This window comes from Ambystoma mexicanum, unplaced genomic scaffold (genome assembly GCF_040938575.1).
Source record: "Ambystoma mexicanum isolate Mex_15411 unplaced genomic scaffold, UKY_AmexF1_1 Mex_scaf60, whole genome shotgun sequence".
Taxonomy (NCBI): Eukaryota; Metazoa; Chordata; class Amphibia; order Caudata; family Ambystomatidae; genus Ambystoma; species Ambystoma mexicanum.
In genome coordinates, this window is record NW_027182478.1 from 623,538 (window position 1) to 648,640 (window position 25,103).

Below are 25,103 nucleotides of genomic sequence, written 5' to 3' on the forward strand. Positions count from 1 at the left end.
CCCTCCTTCTTTGGAACAAAGAACAAAGGGGAGGCCGCCGGAGATTGAGAAGGGCGGATAAATCCATTGGCGAGAGCATTGTCAATGTATTCTTTCAGGACTGCATCTTCCTTTGGAGTGAGTGAATAAACCCGTCCAGTTGGTATCTTGGCTCCCTCCACTAAATCAATGGGACAGTCGTATTGTCGATGCGGTGGTAATACCTCAGCTTTACCCTTATCAAAAACATCAGAATATGCATTGTATTCAGAAGGCACTAGGACTGTGGTAGGTCGGAGTGCTCCAATACTGGGAGAATTGTCAAGAAAAGCCAACACAGGAGTGGACATCACATTCGACTCCAAAAAACAATTCTTATTGCAATAGGCCGATGGATACTGAATGTGACCGGTTACCCAATCCACATGAGGATTATGTAATCTGAGCCAGGATAAACCCAAAATCAATGGAAACTGAGGAGCAGCTATCACATCGAAGACCAAGTATTCAGTGTGACCATCAGGCAGAGTTGCTTTAATAGGAATTGTTTCTTCCGTGACCAACCCAGAAGACAACGCTGAACCGTCAACTGTATTAACAGCTTCAGGTACCTTTTTTGTAACAATGGGAATGCCTGATTGTGTGGCGAACTTGTTGTCAATATACTTGTTTGAAGCACCTGAGTCTAACATTGCTTTAGAGCTGATAATGCTTCCGTTGAATTCCAAAGAAACTGCTACCTCAATGGAGGAGGCTACGGTTAAAGCGGGGTCCTGTTTGGTACTCGGCAAAGGAACCCCTACTATTGCCGAGCTCTGGCGTTTCCCGATTTCTTGAATGGTTTTTTAGGGCAAGAGGCCAATAGATGCTCAGCTGAACCGCAATACATACATAAGTTGTTCTTACGGCGGTTTTCGCGTTCCGTGGATGACAAAGGTCCACGTATAACGCCAATCTGCATGGGTTCAGGTTCACTGGAAATGTTTTGAGACACACCAGATTGACCAGGAATTGATGTAAATGATTTTTTCTCCCCTTTTCTTGCAGATCGTCGTGCATCGATCTGGAGGACTAAATCCAAAAACTCTGAATAGCCTGCAGGAACCACAGGAACTGTTGACAAAGCGTCTTTTAGTTCTTCTGATAGACCTTTATAAAACACTGCCGTTTTCTTATCTTCAGGCCATTGGGTCTCTGCTGTTAATTGATTGAAACGGGCAAGATAGGACAAGAGTGTCTGACTACCTTGTTGTAAATTCAGAAGTTCCAAATCAGTCGCCTGATGAGCATAGCGCATATCAAATACTTTACTCATGGCAGATAGTAGTGCATCACAGTCATATAGTAGAGGACTATTTGACTCTAATAACGGATTTGCCCAGGCTGCAGCAGAGCCACCTAAATGAGACAATACAAAAGCTGCTTTAGTAGTTAAATCCGGAAAAGAGCTGGGTCTACAGAGAAAATGCAGACGACATTGATTAATAAAGGTACAATAACATTTAGGATCTCCCATGAACCTTTCAGGTGGAGCCAAAGGAAACTGTGTAGGCTTCAAAACCTGCACTTCCCTGGAGGGAGGTGGAAAGCCCGAACCGGAAGCCACTGGTTCACCGCCTGTCGCTCCCTGTGGTGCGGATCGTATGGCGTCCTGCATAACGTCCATGCGATGACGGAGAGTATCCTGAGCGGATATCAACTCATGTCTTAAATCAGCTATGAGTTGCGTGAGGACTTGTAAGGGATCGGTACTCTCCATTTTCTTTTATTTAACCGCTTCTGATTCTGTTAAGGTTTCGATTTACAGACTGTAATAGAATTTGAATGACACCAAATAAAAGGATACTGATGTAAAGGATACAAGGTGAATTCCTGGGATTTCTTCCTTTTCCTATTCAGAGTATCTTCTAAAAGGGTTTGATGATTGAAAACCTTCCAACCAATGTCACTCTCAGACTGTAGCAAAAAAACAGCCTGAGAGAGTAATTAATGGAAAGGTCCGTATTGATGGATACCAGTCTGTAGAATAAGAATGTTAAGTTTTAGTCACTATTCAATTAAACTAAAGAAATGTATGTGTAGCTAAGGATATTCACTAACCTGTGTTTGTGTGGACAGGAGGGAGAACTGGAGTTCCAGGTAAGTTCCAGGTAAAAGGTCCAATTAACAAAACAACGAAAGGAAAGGAGAGGTTAGTAAGGAGACTAACCCGAACGGAACGAATAATGTGTGCAGCGTGTTAAATCCGCCATGATTTAGCGGAAGTGAAGACGTTTACCAGGAATTCTTCCCCAAAGTCGCCACCGAGTATAGAATGGTCTGGCAGATCTCCGAGCTGTAGATGTATAATGCTGGACTCGGGGACGAGAAGGCCTAGCAGGCATGACAGTGAGAATGCGAAGTGCTCTTGGGTCTATTTTACGCAATCCCGCTAGGGGAAACAAGGCTGATTTGTCCATACTGATTGTGATCCCTGACACATTTGGCAAAGAGCGCCATGGCTTCTAGTAACAGCTCCAAGTTGTCTTCCGGATTCTGAATGTATAACGGCGGGTCGTCTGCATACAGGGATATCAGATGTCTGGCCCCATCTATTTCAATGCCTGCCTCTATGTATTCTGTTTTGAGATACTGAGCAAAAGATTCCATGGCTACGACATAAAGCAATGGTGATAATGGGCAACCTTGTCTTGTCCCTTTCTCTAATTCCCATGCTTCCGAAATGCATCTTCCCGTTCTGACCCTTGCAATCAGTCTGGTATACACTAACTGCACCCGCTTGATATATGTCTGCCCAAAGCCAAACCTGCGCAGTGTTGCATGAAGCCAGTTCCATCTTACTGAATCAAACGCGTTGACCGCGTCTAGTGTGGCTATGGCGCACAGAGTATCCCAGGATGCTGTGCTATCCATCACATGGTGTAATCGTCTCAGATTCCAGGACATGTTGCGGCCTGGCACATAACCGTTTGGTCCGGCTGCACTAAATCATGTATCACTTTTTTCATCCTATTTGCAGGTATGGCTGTGAGTATCTTATTATCCTGGTTAAGCATCTAGAGGGGCCTATAAGAGCTTCACTCCGTCAGAGGTTGGTGGGGCTTAAGAAGTGGTATAATGAAGGATTCTCTTAGACTAAGTCGGAGGACCACCGTCTCATAGGAATCATTGAAGGTGCTAAGCAGATGACGGGCCAATTTGTGGGCGTATTCCTTATAGAATTCACTAGGTAGCCCATCTGATCCTGGTGTCTTGGCTGTTGGCAAAGCTATGATCATCCTTTGTATGTCTTCCAGGGAGATGGGCGCTTCAAGGCTGTTTCTCGCTTCTTGACTCAACTCTGGGAGTGCTATCTCAGCCAACACCTCCTCTAAGTGTGTCCCTGATATTGGGGTTCCCTCCTGGTACAGATTTTGATAGAATTATTGAAATGCGCTGTTGACTCCCCTCTGGGTATGACACAGGTCCCTATGTTTTCTATATAACATGTGTATAGTGCCCTGTTTCTCCTCATTTCTATATAGCCATGCCAGCAATCGGCCGGGTTTATCCCCCTCCATGTGCTGCTTCTCAGTGTATTTAGCGAAGCTATGTTTGCCCAGCCTCTCCCAGCATTCCCTACATTTCTGCTTTAGTTCCATAACCCTTACCTGTGTATCCGGTGGTTGCACCCGAGACTGCTCCAGCTTTCTCAAGCTTTCCACTGCGGAGAACAATTCCCTATTAATGTCTGCTTGGACACTGCTTGACTTTGCTATGGCAGTTCCCTGACCACTACCTTCAGCGCCTCCCAAAAGGTTCCTGCACTGGATACACTGCCCACATTATGCAAGATGTAATCTGTGATGTTGTCTCTAATGCAGTCTCGAAATGTGGGGTCTTTCAACGCCTCACTTCTCAGCTGCCACCTAGGTATCGGAGCTCTAGGGGGCACATATTGCTATTACAGCCTGAGCGGGTGTGGTCCGATAAGACCCTGCCTTTGTACTGGGCGTGTGTTATGAGATGTGCTAGTTCGCTCCCCACAAAGAAGTAATCTATTCTCGTATTTACTGCATTGGAGCTGAGTGTTCCGAGTAGTCTCTGGCGTCTGGGTGGAGAACACTCCAGGCATCCACCAGGGCAAAGGAGTCTAGCAGCTTCTGTAGCGTCTTGGCAGGTGGAGCCCGTATGGTGTATTTGGTATCTGATCTATCCAGAAGTGGGTTTAGCGTACAATTAAAGTCAACCCCCCATATCATGTTGCTAGTCCTGTAAGGGCCCAACCGGGAGTATAGGGTTTGAAAGAACGTGGCAGCGCTGTGTTTGGGGGCATATGTGTTGATCAAAGACATGTCCACTTGCTCAAGGAGGCCCTGTACCAACACCATTCGGCCCTCATTGTCTGTTTCGATGTGAGTGACCTTAAAAGGCACTGAGGGCGCTATCCATATCGGAACTCCTCGAGCATAGGGAACCAAATACCCGCCCCTTCCATTTACTTGCTAACAATGTTTGCTTTGCGGCCATAAGGTGTGTTTCCTGCAACATGGCTATGTCCGCTTTGCATCTCTTACCCTCACATTCCAAGTAAGGACATTTACCGTACCAGCCATTAGCTTTCATCCCCTTCTGGTGGGTCAACCCCTACTGACACGGCGCCTGACGCCTCCCTCTCCTCTTGAGGTGATCCGATCAACGATATTGTGTTACTAGTCCTCTTTAACATATATGCAGGCCAGCCCCTCCTCAACAGAACATCCCAAACATCCCCAACTATGAACAACAGCCCGGGGGCGTGGCTACGAGAGCCTTGTGAGGAGTCGAGCTTTGGGAGAGCTCCCGTGATCCGGCACCTGATCCTGCTAAGAAGTGCACAAATGCATGTATTTTTGCCCTGAAACTCTGTGTGTTCGCCCATGAAGGTGGTGTACACGTATGCTGCGAAGCTGGAGCCTGGAGTATGAAAGGAGAAGGCCCTGCGACATTGTTGTTCCCACGAGCCCTGGGGCGGAGACCCCCAAAATGGCGGCCGTGAAGACTGAACAAAGGCGCTAGCCTGTAGGGCAGAGACGGCGGCGGCACTGCGGGGAACAATGGACGGACGCGGCGGTGGTGCACCGCTGCCCCAGTGATATTCGCTCAGGCACCAAAGCGCGGCGCCCGGAGGCCGGAAAGCGCCTGCAGCAGCATAGACCTCCATACCGGACTGCGCCGAGGATGGCGGCAGCGGGGCACGGCCGACCCTGACGCCGTGGCGGGTGCAAGACCAGCTGCGCCGGTCGGAGGGGAACCCATCGTCGGACCAAACCTCCACAAAAGCTCCTAAGGAGCAGTAAAAGCGGTCCGGGGGACGCGGACGCACTTGGAATGCACGGGAGCCCTGCGGTCCGAACACCAGATCGTTCCTCAGAGCGAGGAAACAAAGACAGCCCGAGCGCTCCTTCATATGCAGGAGTTGCTGCAGGTGCAACGGAGAAGGGGGCCCGCGGCAAAACTACCGGGCCAGGGTGCAGGAACGTTAAGCAGAACGCGGGACCCCCACAGCCTAAATTGGCACACGCCCCACCCAAAGGCAACGTACAGCTCGGAGGGAACTAGTTTGACAATCAAGCCCCGAGCTGTGGCCGCTTAGGTGGACACAAGTGTAGCGCCCGAATGAGGTAGGTGGTCACAGAGGCCACCAAGGAATTACAAAGTGCCCCACATGACCTGGAGCCACGAACAACCGTAACAGGGGCAGAGATAACAGGCACATCCCCTGGCCTATGTTTGAAACGAACGTGGGGGCACAGAGAAGCGCGCCTGGTGGGAAGCCCCACAAACATCACTGCTGTGTGGGAAGAGGCAGCCATTTAGCGCGGCTCACGGTAGACACACGTGGGGCCAGCGCACACACCTGGGGCGCCCCATAAGTACTGGAGGGTGCGCCCATGGACCTAGATCAACAAGGGCTGGGGCTCCAGTTTTGAGCAGAACGAATAGCCCAAACAACCATGTGAGAGGACACAGCCCACGCCAGGGGCTGAACTGGGAGCTCGTGGGCACTCTCAACACAGCCTGCCTGTGAAGCGTGCCTGGTGTGAAGCTCCACAAATACCACCGTCAGGTGGGAAGGGACAGTAATTTGTCGGGGCTCATGGATGATGCATGTTGGGCCAGCAAATATGCCCGAGGGGCTCCATAAGCACTGGGGAGTGCGCCCGAGGACCCGGACCAACTGGGGCTGGGGCTCGGGGTTTGAGCGGATTGAATGAACCCACATAATCACGTGGGAGGAAACAGCCCACTTCAGGAGCAGAACAGGCAGCTTGAGGACACCCCTGACACGGCCTGGCCGGGCCCTGACCCTAATGGCAGTCTAACTCTGCTAAGGCCGGGGGCCACAAGCTGTGGGGCTCGCCCATACGTCTCTGACACACCACAATGACTAACAAACTCCTAAGAACAAAGGGCAAGCAACCTACGCTCTACGAATACACCAGAACATCGCCGGGCACAGGAGGGGCCAGGAGCAAAGAGAAAACCTCAGTTGGGGCACGGACACTATGGGCACAGACCAGGAGATCCTTGCTGGGATTGCGGATTTGAAAGTGGCTTGGGAAACCAAACTGGGACTGGCCATGAGCGAATTGAAAGCGGCACTAGAGCTCAAAGTCGGAGCAGTACAAGAGGAGGTGCACCTTCTCCGGCAGGATGTCAGGTCACTGGCAGAACGCACGGGTGACCTAGAAAAAGAGGTGGCCCCGAACACAGCGGACTGCACAGTCCATAAATCGGAACTCCACGCCCTAGTACAACGCATGGGTAACCTGGGAAGCAGGGCGGAGGAGGTGGAAGCACGCGCCCGAAGGAACAATATTCGTATTGTTGGATTGCCGGAAGGAGCTGAGGGATCCAACCCCACGGAGTACATTGAATCAATGCTGCTGCAGGAGATAACCGGGGGAGTGTTGACCCAGGGGTTTGCTGTGGAAAGGGCGCACAGAGCCCTGATGAGGAGGCCACCGCCGGGAACCCCCCCTGGGCCGCTAATAGCCAAGATCCTGAATTACCGGCATCGGGAAAAAATTCTTGAACACTTTCGGAAGGGTGGAACAATAGAAAGGGGGTCGGCAAACATAACTGCATACCCGGATTACACCTTGCAGGTGCAGCGCCGACGCATGAACTTTGGGACTGTTAAAAGAAGATTGCGTGAAGCAGTCCACAAGTATATGCTGATCTACCCAGCAAAACTGAAGGTGTTCCACAAGAGCAGAACCTTGTTTTTTGAAACCCCGGAGGACGCTATGGGATGGTTGGACACGCAGAGCTGCTCCCAAGAATCGGGTATCCAGACAGGAGAAGACGAAGATAAGTAACATGTGTCTGTAGCACCTATGGTGTCACAGCCTAAGACAATGGGACTTGAATATAGCACAGGACATAGCCTGTGGGAGGGTGCGACTAGGGCTATACATGTACGCATGATCCGTTAGCTCGAGAAACCTTGATATTAGCGTGGGAGCCTTACAGAGCCAGCCCTCATATCCCCACAACGAGAAGTTTAGTTAGGTCACCGGCAGTCCGGTGACACCCTGCTGGGTTCCTGACCTTGGCATTCTGAGACAGGACCAAACGCGGGGGGGCCTAAGATCCAGGGATGGAGCTGGGCACTTGTTGGGGTTGGGTGGGGTGGGGGGAGGGAAGGGGTTATGTGCAGTGGTTTAGAGTTGGGAAAGGAGGTGAGGGGGAGTTTGTTGGAAGTGGGAGGGGAATGAGCCAAATTTTGTGTCAAATCAGGCAGGAGGGGAAACTGGGAGGGGAGCGGGATATCCTATAGATGGCGTTGGGCAGCCTTAGAGTGGTGACCTGGAACGTGAGGGGCCTCAATAGCTATTTGAAGCGTAATAAAGTAATGATGTACCTGAGATGGATGAGGATTGACATAGCATTATTACAGGAAACCCACCTCACCAGGGAGAAACTGGAGGTGGTCAAGAGAAAGTGGAAAGGGAGCATCACGGGAGCCACATACTCAGTTTACGCGAGGGGAGTTATCACATGGGTGGCACCGCATGTACCATTTCAGCTGATTCAGTCTACAATGGACCCGGAAGGCAGAATGATAGTAGTGCGGGGGATGCTGGAAAACCGGGAAGTGAGCATTATAAACTTATACACCCCTAACCAAGATACAGTAGCTTATTGTAGGACTCTATACGGCAAAATTAGCCCCCTACTGGGTGGCGCGATCCTATGGGAAGGGGACTTCAATTGTACATTAAATCCTAAACTGGACAGATCAGATGGTAAACCAGACAAACCCACCCCGGCTGCAAAGGCGTTACAGGCCCTGCTGACAGATTTTGAACTCGAAGATGTCTGGAGACAGCTACACCCAGCAGACAGGCAATACTCACATTACGCGGCCCCACATAACCTGCACACAAGGCTAGATTATACGTTCGCTGCTGCTGAGTTAGTAGGAGAAATGACGGGCGCAGAGTATAAGGCCAGAGTTCTTTCGGACCACTCCCCCTTGGTCCTGGAGTGGCGACACCAACCCCCTAGAGCGCTGGCCAGGAAAGCTGCCCCTGCTGAGGACTTTGTGGGACAGTTGCGCCTTCACTTAAATGTGACTTTTTCTCTGGGAACTACAACGGTGACTCCGCCCCTTTTACCCAGAAGCCCTTATTTACTGATGCCTGCGTGCATCTGCGTGCACATCAAGTACGCGCTCTAAGTAGCGCTGTTTGCTGGCCAGGAAAGCTGCCCCTGCTAAGGACTTTGTGGGACAGTTGCACCTTCACTTAAATGTGGACTTTTTCTCTGGGAACTACAATGGTGACTCCACCCCTTTTACCCAGAAGCCCTTATTTACTGATGCCTGCGCGCATCTGCGCGTGCGCATCAAGTACGCGCTCTAAGTAGCGCTGTTTGCTGGCCAGGAAAGCTGCCCCTGCTGAGGACTTTGTGGGACAGTTGCAACCTTCACTTAAATGTGGACTTTTTCTCTGGGAACTACAACGGTATTTACTTACTGCACCCCAATAGAATATCCCTTATCATATATACTCTAATATATATTATACATACTCTGCATACTTATCTATCTTTACCTTTGTTATAGGTGACTCCGCCCCTTTTACCCAGAAGCCCTTATGTACTGACACCTGCGCGCATCTGCGCGTGCGCATCAAGTACGCGCTCTAAATAGCGCTGTTTGCTGGTCAGGAAAGCTGCCCCTGCTGAGGACTTCGTGGGACAGTTGCGCCTTCACTTAAATGTGGACTTTTTCTCTGGGAACTACAACGGTATTTACTTACTGCACCCCAATAGAATATCCCATATCATATATACTCTAATATATATTATACATAATCTGCATACTTATCTATCTTTACCTTTGTTGTAGGTGACTCCGCCCCTTTTACCCAGAAGCCCTTATTTACTGACGCCTGCGCGCAACTGCGCGCGCGCATCAAGTACGCGCTGTAAGTAGTGCTGTTTGCTGTTCGCTGGTCGCTAGTTGCTACCAACCCCCTAAAAATCGTGCATTATGAAGGGAACTCGGTAAGGGAGCGTCTAACCGTTGTTCATTGCCTGTTTGCCTGGTTCCATACACATCCAGCTATTTGTTTGTAGACTCTGCCACTTATATATGTGTTGTGGAACTGGTTAGCATGCATATCGCTTCCACCTAATTACTGTCAATACGTGCATAACCTAATTTCAAACGCCATTAACCATTACTATCTCCTCCCTGAATCCATTACGCTGAGCTGCTGTTGATGTAACTATGGCAGGCGGATTGAGAAGTGTTAAGGGAAAACTACTCACTTCTCTTCCGCTTTCAGCCAGTAATATAGACTCGCTTGTATGCATTGGCAAAACCGCATACATCGAACCAGCAGCTTTAGAAGCTCATGCGGTGACACTCCTTAAAGAAGAGTATCCCAGCCTTGTCCTGCTGCACATTTTGCTCAAATACATGCGCACGAAAACTTACCGATCTCCACACTACCTTTGTCTCACGCATCAGTTGAACCTCCTATTTCTCCTCCCTCCATTAGTCCTGAAGTACGCCAAGCCATTGATGATTTCAGAAGTTGTTCTGAATCACCCCTGGCACACGAGACTGATAAAAGGCAATTTGATCTAACAATGGAGAAAATGGAGGCGTTAGACAAAGCTGTTTGTCGTTCCATCAGTACTTTGACACCAATAGTATTCAACTCAGTAAAAAAGCGCATGGCTTTTCAATCACATTCACTGCGGCGCTCTAAAAGTCTCCTGGACACAAGCATTGAACTTGTTGATGACATAAACAAAGAGCAACTTCCACCGCAAATTACCTTTTCTCCTGAACCAGTGTTAACATATGATAAAACTGCTCACCCATCACCATCTCCCGATGAGAGTCAAATTCAACATTCCTCTGGTTCCTTTCCCGTGATTATTTGAATCTTAGACTTACTCGATAAAGGTCATGACTTGACTCATCTTGAACTAAAGGACATTAAATTAATGCTCTTACTTATGTCCTCAAAGATGGATCGTATCGAAGGGTTTATCATGGCAGCTGAAACATTAAAAAATCTCAATTTAGAACCTACCTCCAATCATTCACCTGTGACTAATATGATCATGAAAAATAAAAACATCCAGTGCTGTCTTGAACAAACTTCTATATCTCCCCCACCATCCATAGAAGTATCGTTAAATCCTGTTGCATGCAAATGTCCAAATTTTCAAAGCGAGTTAACAACAGCCATAGAAAAAATGAATACTATCATAGCACTATGCATTCCAACAGCTACTGGTCCCAAAGATGGCTCTGATAGTCCAACTGCTCTGCTTAAAGTACTTGACCAAATGCAGTCAGATCCACAGGAACCCCCTCCAACCGAGAAGACCTCCGGTTTCATGACTCGAAGAGCAAAAAAACTCCACCAGAGGGCCATCAAAAGGAATGCGAAAAGAAGAAATGTTGCACAAACGAAAATCTCCGAACCACAAACTGATCTAAGTAATCAGCTTCCATCTATCGTTGCTGAAACAGCAACAGACGAGGACCACATAGATCTTCAACAACTTTCAAAAGAAAGCCAAGAAGCCTTGATCCCTTCCACAACACCCAGACTGAAATCAACTGACGAACCAACAAATACTTGGAAAACGCCTGTGCTATCTGCCAAATCAAACTCTCTTAAAGAAAACAAGCTGGTTGATTCCGACAATAAAGAAATGGAAACAAATCCTAATGAGTTCAACGACGCACCAATATCACCCAAACGAAGAAATAATAAAAAAAATAATGTGACAATAAAAAACCTACCTGTGTGCTTGGAACCCACCAATGAGCAGAGCTCGGCCCATCTGATGGGAGTCAAACCGACTCTGGTTAACTATTTTCCAATATGTGGGAGAATTCGCACTACCCGCCATGACGATCTTCTGCCTTTAGATCTTCCAATTACTGCAAAGACAAAAACTTACAGTGAAGCTTGTTCAAATAACTCTAATTCCGCTCCAATCTCCACAGGAAACATTGACCTTCGTAACATAATTGCTCTCACGACCGGAGCAAACGGGCGAGATAATGAGATATCTATACCGACACTGTTACCAGTACAAACACCATCCTCATATCTGAGTAATGCAAATCCGATTGGCAACAAGTTACCATCATCTGTTCCTCCTGTGCCCACAATTGAATCCAACTGCTCTACTATCAGGTCTGCTAAAATAGACCTCTCCAGTATAGCCCGACCTGAGATAGTAGTCAATGGCCTAGGAAAGGTAACATTACTCACATCATTACCTCCTATGAATTTATCGCCTCCGATTACAAATAACCTAGACCAAAACAAAGTACTCCTAACCTCTGCTCAGAACTGCACATTGGTGCATGGCCCCTCAATACATAAATATATCTCAGAACCTCAAACTGCTACAACGTTGACTCATCATGATATCCGTGATATTCTGAGGAAAGAACTCTATGAGAGATCCATGACAGTCAATCCTGATAATGACACATCAAGTGGAAATGTGATCAGTGCGACCAATTACGTCCCTTCCTCTGACAATGCCTCCGACCCTCACATAAAATCATTCGATCGCCCACCTGAGAAGACAGAAGGCACTATCACAGAAAAACATCATCTTATAGGATTCGAAGGAAAGTGTGACTTACTTGGTACAAATCGTATCAATCGAGCCTTCCTTTTGACACTCTTCAGTCGAATCCCCCAACTATGGATGTTTAAATCAGAGGACATCCTGAGAGTATCATTATTTACGGAAAACAACTACCGTGCCGTGTGCTACTTGTCCTCTGAGGCAGCCAAGAAATATCTATGGTTTAACAGGGAAGGCATCAATGAAGAAGGCCTTGCTCTAACCTCAATAGAAAATGAACAGGAAGCAATGAAATTCATTCAATATAAATCTCCACAGGCTTTTACTCTCGACCTACAACCTATCCTGCGATCCAAAACCAACGAGACTGGAAATGAAGCTATTAATAAACTTCTACTTAAAGAAGGCATCTCACATGACCTTCCGTGGCTTGCTCCAATGCTTAATTCTTTTTTCAAATCTAAGGATCTATCTTCTACATCGTAGCTCCCCTTAAAAACGTCCTTATCTTTTCAATCTTGGAACTCGTGTGGATATCTTAACCTTATGAAATGGCATTCAATGCTGGGCTACCTTAATCGTCCATCAATAATAATGATCCAAGAAACCATGAAAACCATTGCCTTTTCTATACCTGATTACACAAGGTATTGCATCCCTGCCACACGTACTTCCGTTGGTCGCAACTCCGGGGGCATCTTGATAGCAGTAGATAACTCCTTAATGTTCAACTCGAAAATTGTTTGGAAGGCTAACAATCTGCTTGCGATACTGCTAAAGACAAACATCCAAGGGTATTGCCACTTAATTATTATCACAATTTATTGGAATCCAGTGCATACTTCCATTGAAGGGATGATTGAAATAGTGGAGAACTGTTTGGAATTCGTAACTCATGAATATCAACATATTGCAATAATATTAGGTGGAGACTTTAATTGCGATTGCAGGACTAATGATGAGCTTAATAGCTCTACAAGTAACTCATTATTGAAACGTAGAGGCACAACATGGAGGAACTTTTTAAAAGATTGGGATCTAGATATTATCCCACCTGACCAAAAATCAAATTGGACCACATGGTCAAGAGACGCCAAATCTTCCACGATTGACTTTATATTTGTCAGTCACAACTTACTTATAACATCACTACCTCTAAAAATTATTAAGATGCCATTTGGAGATCACGCACAGCTATTGGGTAACCTAAAATCCAACTTCTCCATCACAGCTGTCGATCTTTCTACTACGCTGTGCAAAATAGATTGTCCGCAAATTTCTCTTAGATGGACCCAAGCCTTATGCAAACAATTCATACAATATGTAAAGTTGGCTATTGCCAACCGCCACACCATCGAAGTAACTTCTGTGAGCGCCATCGAGCAACATTATGCTGAAATAATCCATGCGGCCTTACTAAACTTTAGCAAAAAAAAAAGTACTGCCACCAAAAATCGGCCTCCATTCGACCCTCTCTGCAAGACACAGAAGCGGGAAAAAAACAAGGCTCTAAGAGCTTTAAAAAAAAGCAATACACTCGCCAGTGAAATGTATTTAACGCAGCGAAATCGGATTGTGGCCTCATATAAACAAAATCTAAAACATATAAGGATTCTAAGAAATAATGAACTTAACTGTAATCTGATTAGAGCTATAACAGCTCATGATACGCAAACAATTTGGAGAACAATTAAAAACAATAATGATCAAGTGTCACTGTCAACACCCAATGCCATATCAGAATCTACTTGGCATTCCTATATCACGAATACATTTCGGCTTCCAGATCAATTTGTGAATACTTCCGCTACTCTGTTAATATATATAGATCTCCCACGCTTAAACTGGACCATCGCCGATATCAAGTGGGCTATATCCAAACTTAACTATTCCCGATCGGCTGGTCCTGATGGCTTCCCTCCATGCCTGTAGAAAGCAGATCCAGATCTTTGGGCAACGATTATAAACACCAAATTCCAGGCCATTCTCAATTCAGGAATCATTCCTGCCTCATGGCTATCGGCTAACATTATACCGATATTCAAAAAGGGAGACGCTGCTCTGCCACAGAATTACCGGCCTATTGCCCTAATTGATACTGTAGCGAAACTATTTGCAATTCTTCTACTTTACGATCTTGAAAAACATATCGAAAAGCACGAACTATACTCCAAATACCAAACTGGGTTCAGGAAAGGAATCCGCACGTCGCTCAATGCCATGATAATGGCATTTACCATCGCAGAAGCAAAAAAAACATCATCAAATCCTGTCTATATTGCGCTCATCGATATGTCTTCAGCCTTTGACACTGTGATACGGAACCTACTGTGGGCAAAATTAACTGAAATGGGAATTCCTCCGGTGTTAATTTATTGGTTCACAGCCCTCCACACTAATACGTCTTCCAAAATGAAGCTTACCTCGGAAGGGCGCACAACCAAACCTATCACCACAGAAATAGGCCTAAAGCAAGGTTGCAACTTAGCCGCTACCTTTTTCAATCTATACCTTGCAGATCTCGACAAAGGATGGGATGCAAAAAATATGTTTTCGGTAAAAGTTGGCCTTATTCGTCTAAAATGGCTCGTCTTTGCTGATGATATCATAATATTTGATCCGACTCCGGCAGGCCTTCAATTCAAACTACAGTTATTTGAAGAATTTGCAAAAGCACACAACTTAACGCCCAATCCTGCTAAAACAGCAGTAATGAAATTTGGTGTTCAGAAGTGAACTGGAAAATTCCAATGGCATATTATGCTAACTACCATTCCCTATATTGTACAAACGATCTACCTAGGGTATTATCTATCAGAGAAGAATTCCATCAAACTGTGGACTGACCTTCTTAACAATAAAATCAGACCACTTATATCGCAGTTAAAAATAATATATGCAAAATATTGCAAGTTCTCGCTAACTCCTCTCATTGAGTTTTTTACGTTGAAATTTGAAAGCGTTATTCTTTACTCGCTTGATATATGTCTGGGTGAAATGGGAATGATCCTGGATCAACTGCAAGGAACATCTTTGAAACGTGCTATTTCCCTTCCTATGTCACTACCCAATGCAGTTCTAAGGCATGAGCTGGGCCTAGTAGCGCTATCCACTCGTTGGAAATGGAGACTCTTAACAAACTTTGCCAAAATAAGCTATCCTAGGACGAATTCCCTATATGTTGATATGAAGCAAACAATTGAGCTAATGCCAACAACCTCGATGGTCCAATATCTGAAAAGAGTACACGTCATCCTCAATGAAATCAATATCACAGTGGATGACGTTTACACTAGACCTGCATATGCTAAGAAAAAGCTGTTCGAATTTGATTGGTGCATAACCATCAATCAAATAGGAACATACAAACTTTATAAAGAATATCACCTATTCACACGAAAACGCATACCGAGATACGATCATATTGTGTTATTTCCTTGTAACTATACCCGCAAGACTTTTCTATGGTTCAAATTCAATCTGTTACATACCAAGGAAAGAATCTCAAATTGGGCTGGTTACAAGATGAATGTTGTAAATAAGCATTGCAGAATTCCCATGTGTACTGAAACTACTGAAACACTAAAGCATTTGATTTTATATTGTCCTCATTTTAAACGTCAGAGAACTGTTTTACTGATGAAATTTGTAAACATGAATCACACTGATTGTTTAGTATTCCTCTGGGCCAGAATGATGCAGGGCAATCATAAACCTCTCATATATGCCCTAACAAGTCTATGTAAATCGATAGAAAAAGAATTAGACAACTATGCCAACATCATTGCTTGAGAAGTCAAAAAGGCTAATTCATAAATTCAGGTGAAGTGATATACCATCGATGTTACATCTCAAACCTGTGTATGTTTGTGTCTATATTTCTTTCTTCTGTATGAAGATTTTACATTTTAAACTTAGGAGTTAATCATATTGCAATGCTTGTTTAATACCCTGATTTTTACCTAAACATCTCTATTTTGTAAAGATTTTGTTACTTTGTAATAGAATCATACACAAATAAAACATTTTTTTTAAAAGAGCGTGAATCACGACGTGGAAGCTGATAGCTGAGGCCCTGCAGGACTCAGGATTCCGGGAGGCCCTGAGGGAGGCGATCACTGAGTATTTCGACACTAACATTGGAAGCGTTGAATCCATGGGAACTGTATGGGAGGCATTCAAATTAGTAGTGCGAGGGGTAGCCATATCAAAATCCAGAGGGCTCCAAGGGGGCATAGAACGGGAGTTGCAAGAAACGGAGAGGGAGTTGGAAGACATAATGCGTAAGGGGGGCACCTCTCAGGAGGATGAGGTAAGGATGAAGCTGCCACAACAAGCCAGCAGTGAGCACTGGGATAGATTATGTAAGTTGAGCTACAAGAAATATGTCGAAAGGCAGCATGCGGGAGGAGACAAGCCGGGCAGATTGCTGGCCTGGTTATATAAAAATGAAACATCACAAACAGTGATCAGGGAAATCAGAGGGGACGAGGGCCAGACCTGGGATACCCAGGAGGGAGTAAACAAAGAGTTCCTTAGATACTATAAACGTCTTTATGAGGACGCAGGGGAAGAAAGGGATCAAGAGAGCCAGGAAACATTAGAAGACATAGGCCTGCCCACATTAGACGATCTGGAATGGGCAGACCTGGACGCCCCAATCACCTCAGAAGAATTAGAGACAGTGATTCAGCACCTGCCCACATGCAAAGCCCCGAGGTCGGATGGGCTTCCCAGTGAATTCTATAAAACATACAAGAGCTGCTCCCCCTGCTGCTGGCCATGCCTAATGAGGTGTTTGAGCACGGTAGGTTGCCGGAGTCCCTGCGGGAGGCGGTGATCATCCCGCTCTTAAAACCAGGTAAACCAAGCACAGACTGTGGGTCATACAGACCCCTATCGATGCTCAATCAGGACAGCAAAATCCTCACATCAGTGCTGGCAAATAGGCTTAATAGTGCCGGTGCCATTTTTTCAATACATAAACAGCCGGGGCTACCAGCAACGCGTATCTACGCGAGCGAGGTGCCCTGCGGCTGCAATACTGCCCAATCACAGGTAAGAATCCCCTCACGGGGAGACAAAGCTCAAATAGTTAGAATATTGACTTAACATCCATTTAATAACAATTCCCCTTTAGACCTTATATTTACATTTGTTACAACTTAGATTGCCAGAACACACAGGAAGACTTTGAGAGGTTTTACACCAGCAAAACCCAGACAAGAACGCTCAGGTGGAGCAGGAATTGGAATATATCCAAAAAGAAAGTTAAACATAAACAAGGCTCAAGTTATTAAGCAACATGGTACAGGTACATTTATTCATATTGTATAATGTCATGGTTTTAAAACAAAAGTATATAAAACGTTATAGCATTGAAGTGAAAATACACAAGATAAAATGCATATAATTTAGAATGATCAGACTTATGAATATTTTAGTTATTTACCATTCTCTATTGTTTTCTTTATTGTTATCAGTCCCTGAAGAAGGTCTAGGATAGACCGAAATGCATTGGACAGTAAAATAGTTGCAAACGGCCTTACAAAGATGATGTATCAACAATAAATACATATATATATCACTTCATCGAATCCAAGAACTTTTTTCAACATACTTTGATAACTCACGGATATTTTTAAGATAACGCAGTGGGTTTCCCACATAGGTCCTTCCAGCAGACCGGCAATACTAATCCGGTCAACATCGTATCATTATATCTTCACCACCCCTGGCAACGGGGAGGAATCTGGCGACAGGACCAAATACCATATTGAATATTGATTACCTTAAAGTAACTACGTAGTGCCCACTCATCTTTCCTTCTTTGACTATCGTAATTTCAGTTTGCACACCGAGTGTGAGGCACACCGAACGTTTCCAGTACATGAACTATGTCATATGAAGAATTAAGCAGTCTAACTAACAAAAAAGCGGAAACGCTGGGATTTACTCCCGAAGAGGCCAATGCAATACTAGACTCCATAAAAGACACTGGAACAAACCCTACTATTACTGATCCTAACATTAGAATCAAAACATTGGAACGTCTTATCCGTAAGGAGATTAACAGAAAATTACACGCTGTCACTCTTACTAAATATTATAAAGCACAAAGAATCCCAAGAGGACTAAGGATTCCATTGCGACTGACCCTATCCAAAGAGAGTCATGAGTTTGTAAAAAAATGGGAACAAATTTTGAACAAATGTTCTTTAGATTTAATACTACTAACAGTCCAGGAACCTGCTAAAGAGTTGGATAAGCTTACGGCAGAAATAGCACAGATACAAGCAGAGCTAACCGAAGCTCTAAGAGCATCTGACCTAGAAAAGATGTTAGAAGATATCAACAATAATTTGACAGAATATAGAACAGAATTAGAAAACAAGAAATTGCGAAAATTTCGGAGAGATACGTATGATTACCTCAACGATGAAGTCTACAGCTGGATGAACAAATACAATCCAAGGTCAACTCCAAGGAACTCAACAAGCTCATCGGACCCGGATACGAGTGGACCAGAGTCGTCTAGTACCGAACAACCAAACGCAGGAGAAGGCACAAGTACCAGCTACAAACGCCCCACAGGAAGAGGATCTAGTTCAAATATCTCTTTTTAGACATAGGCCAATGAGGAAGAGGACAAGGAGGGGATGCAGACAGAAATCAACAACGCCCACATACTCCACTGAACCCCAGGAAAACCTAGTAGTTAATTTGTCTAAATACCAGTTGACTACAGAAGAGAATGATCTGTTGCAGAAGGGATTACATTTTGTTCAAGGGCACCGTCCCCTGCCACAATTGCCAGCACTGTGGCAATATACTGAAAGGCAACACCATCAGCCACCCATACACAGGAAAACCTAATCCCCTGAAACACACTCATGCACATGCGATGCAGCAAATGTCGTCTATGGACTCAAATGCCCCTGTGGCCTATTCTATGTAGGCATGACCACGCGAAAAGCGAAAACCAGATGGTCAAAGCATAAATCCAACATCAGAACTAAAAGTCAAAAATCTCCCGTTACATTACATTTCCTACAATCTAGACACTCGGTAGCTCAAATGAAATGTGTTATACTGGAACATGTAATTCTAGGCCCTAGAGGTGGAGACATTTCAAGAACTCTCCATCAGAGGGAGATAGTATGGATTGACACCCTTGACTGCCTTAGCCCCAGAGGCATGAACGTAGAGTTTGACTTGATGTGTTATGTTTGAACTTATGTACATGCAAACCATACGGAAAAACGAAATTGGGATCAATAATGTACAAGTGGGGTCGTTTTCAGATCCAGATGTAGATCCTAGCACCTGACATGGGAAATGGCAATACTATTAGATATACTTACGCCCCACTAGCCTGAAGCTATATGTTGAAAAATTGATGCATTCTTTTAAAATGCTTTGTTACGAATTGCAATGCACTTTCTTTGTGTAGAGGTAACATAACATGTAACTGTGACACACCTACTGCCACTTTAGAGTGTGAGCCATATAAGTGGCAGAGATATACTCACTTAAGCGTTAAATAATAGACCTTTCATGGAGTATAGATGCAGGAACTAGAGCTGATGAATTTCATGCTACAGGATAGCACGCATTAAACCATGTATCACATCAGGCAATACTCAATGGAACTAATCATGCCAATTTGTATAGAACCACTTGTCAAGTGGTACCACGTATACAGTAAACAGTTTCAAGCCACAGCATGGAGGTTATGGGGACCTAAGCAGATCACAGATCTGCGCTACCCCCCACTCACACATGCTGAGCTTCCATAATACATTTCCTTATTTGGATTTGCCCGCAATATTCATAGTTACAGTTTCCAGCCACAGCAGGGAATTCATGGGGACCCAAGCAGATCACGATCTGCGCTACTCCCCACTCACCCACGCTGGGCTACCACCAGATATCCCTTATTAAGATTTTTTTGTAATTTTTATAGTTTCGAGCCAACAGTTCTCACCAACAAGACAGACCTTCTTACTGGTATTGGAACCGACAGGTCACCATTCGTGGCTCTGATCAACCCTTACCTATAATACACAGTCCGCTCCCGAGGCACTGTTGGAAACGTATCTGCGCATGCACGAAGAAACAGTGTACCAGCAGTTTTTGCTGCGCACTGCACACCCGCGCATGCCTGACAAGAGTCCTACCAATCCCCACGTTTACATGCACGCGAGTGATTAGCGGTCCAACCCACTCACGCGCATGCGCATACACGTAGGATAGAGATCACTGCGATGCGCATGCGCTATGGATTAGTGGTGCAGCCCGCGGTTGAACATGTGCAATAACCCCTGGGACAAACACATAAAACCACAATCAGTAAGTACGCTAGGGACCGGAGCACCGCACCCGATGCTCCGTGGACCTCCGTGGATACATGCACGCCGGATGTGTGGGTAAGAGACTAGATTCAGTCTGACCAGCACCCTACAACTATCTATATAAAATGCATGATTCAGCAAGGCTTATTGGGCAGTAGCTTTAGATTGAGAATAACCGCACTACAGTAACCGTTTTGAAATTTTAAGAGATTAGACTGGTTCTAGCCTGACTAGAATACTACAACCAGACCTTTTACCTGGTTGGGATAATACAGCCAGATCCACCATAGGGGGGAGTGGCATTTCCTTTCTGCACACCCCCAGTTATAGTGGTGTAACCTGTAAATCTTGAAACACCTTCCAGTGACACATACACTAAGCAAACCACTATTCCTTCCCGTTTTCTCTAGAAACTGTTTTGATGAAGAATAAATTCCATGAAGTACGAGTGTCCTTACACAGAACAGATTAGGTGCAGCCATACCTATCTACAAGAGGTTGTCCAAAAATCAGAAAGCAGGTGCCAGTGGCATCAGAAAAAGGTGCGTTAAGAGTAAACCTGTTTCATGGTATCAGAAATGTAATATTACAAATTACAATCCCGTGTTGTTAAGCTGTCTTATCTTGAACAAGTGTTGAAACACTTAGAATGTAACACTATGTATATGTTTTTATCGTAGGAATTGAATTTTGGAAGAAGTAGTATCCTTTAGCCCTGAAGATGGACTGTCAGAAAAGTCCGAAACGCGTTGGCAAAACATTGATAAATCTTGATACTATTTTGTTTTGGTGACTTTAACTAGGAAATCTGTTTGACTACATTTCTTGTTGCTACTCTAAAAATGTTAATTTTTTTTTTGTTGTTACCCTAAAGGGTCTTTGTGAATTCATGTATATAAAGAAACAAACCTTATGTATTTATGAATAAGATGTCGTAAACTGTACAAATTATGGATCTTGACGGATTTTGAAAGTGAAAAAATTGTTTTGGTTTGATTAAAAATAACCCATGAAGGGTCTTTTTACTTTCCCAAAAGTTGTATTGCTTTACATCAAAGAATTAATATACTTATTGCAAAGCTCTGTGAAGTGAATTTAGAAAGGAAAACACAACTGCTTGGCAACCTTACCGGGTAGCAGCGATCACACATCTGACCATTTTATTTACCCTACCAACTGTGAACCCTAGATAAAAGAGATCGATACCTTTAGCTAAACTCAGAATCGCAAGCAGTGGGAGCTTTATCGGAGCTCACGTGCCTGCCACATTGACATGTTTTGGGATCATATTCCCTTGGGAGTGCACTAAGGGTTGGCAGGTAGTAATACATGCCTCTCTCTCTCCAATTACATTTTGTTCCAACGTATCACTCCAATTTATTTGAAAAGAAAATAGAACTTTTCAAGTTCACAAGGAAACTCAAACTAAAGGCATTTTTCGACACAATAGAGGAGACTACAACAGATAACTCAGCATCTGGAACTGAGTATAAGGAATTCAAACCTAAGAGCAACTTTATACCACCAGTCAATTATCCTATAATTGATCTATTCCAAAGGATGGTCACCACTGATCTTAAGAAACTGTCGTACAAATCACCACGCCACAGTAATTTCAACAAACATGAGTTGAACATTATTCAAAAACTATTTTCCAACAAAGATATCACATTTAAACCTGCGGATAAAGGGGGAGCAATGGTAATACAAGATACCATTGACTATCATCAAGAATGTACCCAGCAACTGTCAGACAGATTAGTTTATAATCCTATCGACAGAGATCCCACTAATGAAATTCAACAGAATTTGGAACATATATTAGATGTAGCAGAAGAAAATGAATGGATTTCTGAAAAAACTCGACGTTTTCTAACCACCACAAATCCAAGAATACCGGTTTTTATACCATTCCCAAAATTCATAAGACATTAATTAAACCACCTGGCAGACCCATTGTGTCCACCACAAACAGCATCTTACAACCCTTGGGAATATACTTGGACTATTTTCGTCAACCCATTAGACAAAATACCAAGACCTATATCAAGGACACCAGTAATTTTCTCAATATTTTGGCTGGTATATCTATCAATGAAGAAATTATTTTGTTTACAGCAGATGTACGGAGTTTATAAACCTCAATTCCACATAACGAAGGACAAGAATCAGTGGAATGGCTACTAGAGAAGTGGAAGCATCAAAAGAATTCCTAATGATTCTTTTAGAATTTATTGCTCAAAATTTATATTTTAGGTACAAGGAACAATATTACTTGCAAACAAGCGGTACCTCAATGGGGGCTACAATGGCACCGAGCTATGCTAACAGCTTTATGTACAGGTTTGAAACAGAGAATATCATAGAACATGAGACCTGGAAACAATACTTCCGATACTGGGGCAGATACATCGACGATGTATTTGGGATTTGGCAAGGAACAGAGGAACAATTCATACAATTTGCAGAATTCCTTAACACCATCAATGTACATATACAATTCACAACTACTTACAGCAAGAAAGAGGTCAATTTTTTGGACGTTACTGTGATGCAAAAAAATGTGAAGCTTGTTACAACCTTGTATCGCAAACCTAGTGATCGAAATAACCTTTAACATCGTCTAAGTTTTCATCCTCAAAACACTCTTAGAAGTCTCCCTTATAGTCAGCTCTTAAGGGTTAAAAAAATAGTGCAAGAAGAAGCTGAATGTCAAAAACAGACACAAGAAATGGCCACGAGATTTGCACAAAGAGGGTACTCGACACAAGAAATTGAAGATTCAATTGCTAAGTGGCTACGATGGATAGACAAGTGATATTGACTAAATCTAAGGACACTAAAGAAATTCCATTTATCTATGTGACCAAATATTCAACACAAAGCAACAAGATTAAAAAAATTGTTTTGAAACATTGGCACTTCTTGGCAGAAGACAGGATACTGGGACATCTCTATACCATTCCACCAATGTTTGCCTACACAAGAAGTAGGAATATCAAGGACATGCTAATACAGTGATACTCAAGTACAGAAACCAAGACCAAAAAGAAAGGGAACTTACCCATGTTTGAACTGTTCGAATTGTAATATGGTTCAAAACGGAGACATTGTGTTCCCTCCAAACTCAGGTCAAAAAATCTACTTGAAGAAATTTGCTACTTGCGACACCATGAATGTTATATATAGCATCAAGTGCCCATGCGGCAGATATTACGTGGGCCAAACTACTTGCAAAGCAAAAGTGAGATGGAACGAACATCGATCCAATATCCGGACAGGCAATGTGAAATCGCCTGTGTCAAACATTTCAAGGAAGCTCAACACCAAATGGCACAGATGAAATTCCAAATCCTTGACGTACTGGAAGTTACCTGTGGCACTAATGTGGACATTAACAGACTGTTAAATCAGAAAGAAACGTATTGGATTGAAAAGCTCAACTCTATGCAGCCAGGTGGTCTCAATGAAGAGTGTAATTTTGCATGTTTTCTTTAATCTCTATTGTATTATTTCATGAGTATAAAAAGCTTAAACCAAAGAGAAAAAAATTGTTGGTAAGTATTTGTGAAACGACTTACCATATGAATAACAGGTCGATGTTTATGAAAGAAATGCACTTAGAGTGTATTATGAGATCCATCAGTACACAATGGAGCGTTCAACATGTCTTCATTATCTAATATGTACATTATGTAATTTTCAATGAGAGTTGTTTCATTTGTACCTTTGACGACTAACAATATCAACAAGTGAAGTATCTTAGCAGAACCACCTTAGTATAAAAGATTGTATTATAATATATACAGGTTTAGTTGAACAACACGTTTTGTTGAGCACGAGTCATATAAGGTTGACCCAGTGTATGGGCACTTATTGTCTGAGAAATACAAATGGTGTGCTTAGAATTATGAGTTTGGTATTATTACAAAGGTTACACATTACCAACAATACCCGAACACCGCAGCAACAATGAACACCACTTCAAAATGGCCGCCATTTTTTCAATACATAAACAGCCGGGGCTACCAGCAACGCGTATCTACGCGAGCGAGGTGCCCTGCGGCTGCAATACTGCCCAATCCCAGGTAAGAATCCCCTCACGGGGAGACAAAGCTCAAATAGTTAGAATATTGACTTAACATCCATTTAATAACAATTCCCCTTTAGACCTTATATTTAAATTTGTTACAACTTAGATTGCCAGAACACACAGGAAGACTATGAGAGGTTTTACACCAGCAAAACCCAGATAAGAACGCTCAGGTGGAGCAGGAATTGGAATATATCCAAAAAGAAAGTTAAACATAAACAAGGCTCAAGTTATTAAGTAAAATGGTACAGGTACATTTATTCATATTGTATAATGTCATGGTTTTAAAACAAAAGTATATAAAAGGTTATGGCAGTGAAGTGAAAATACACAAGATAAAATGAATGTCATTTGGAATGATCAGACTTATGAATATTTTAGTTATTTACCATTCTCTATTGTTTTCTTTATTGTTATCAGTCCCTGAAGAAGGTCTAGGATAGACCGAAATGCATTGGACAGTAAAATAGTTGCAAACGGCCTTACAAAGATGATGTATCAACAATAAATACATATATATTTTACTTCATTGAATCCAAGAACTTTTTTCAACATACTTTGATAACTCA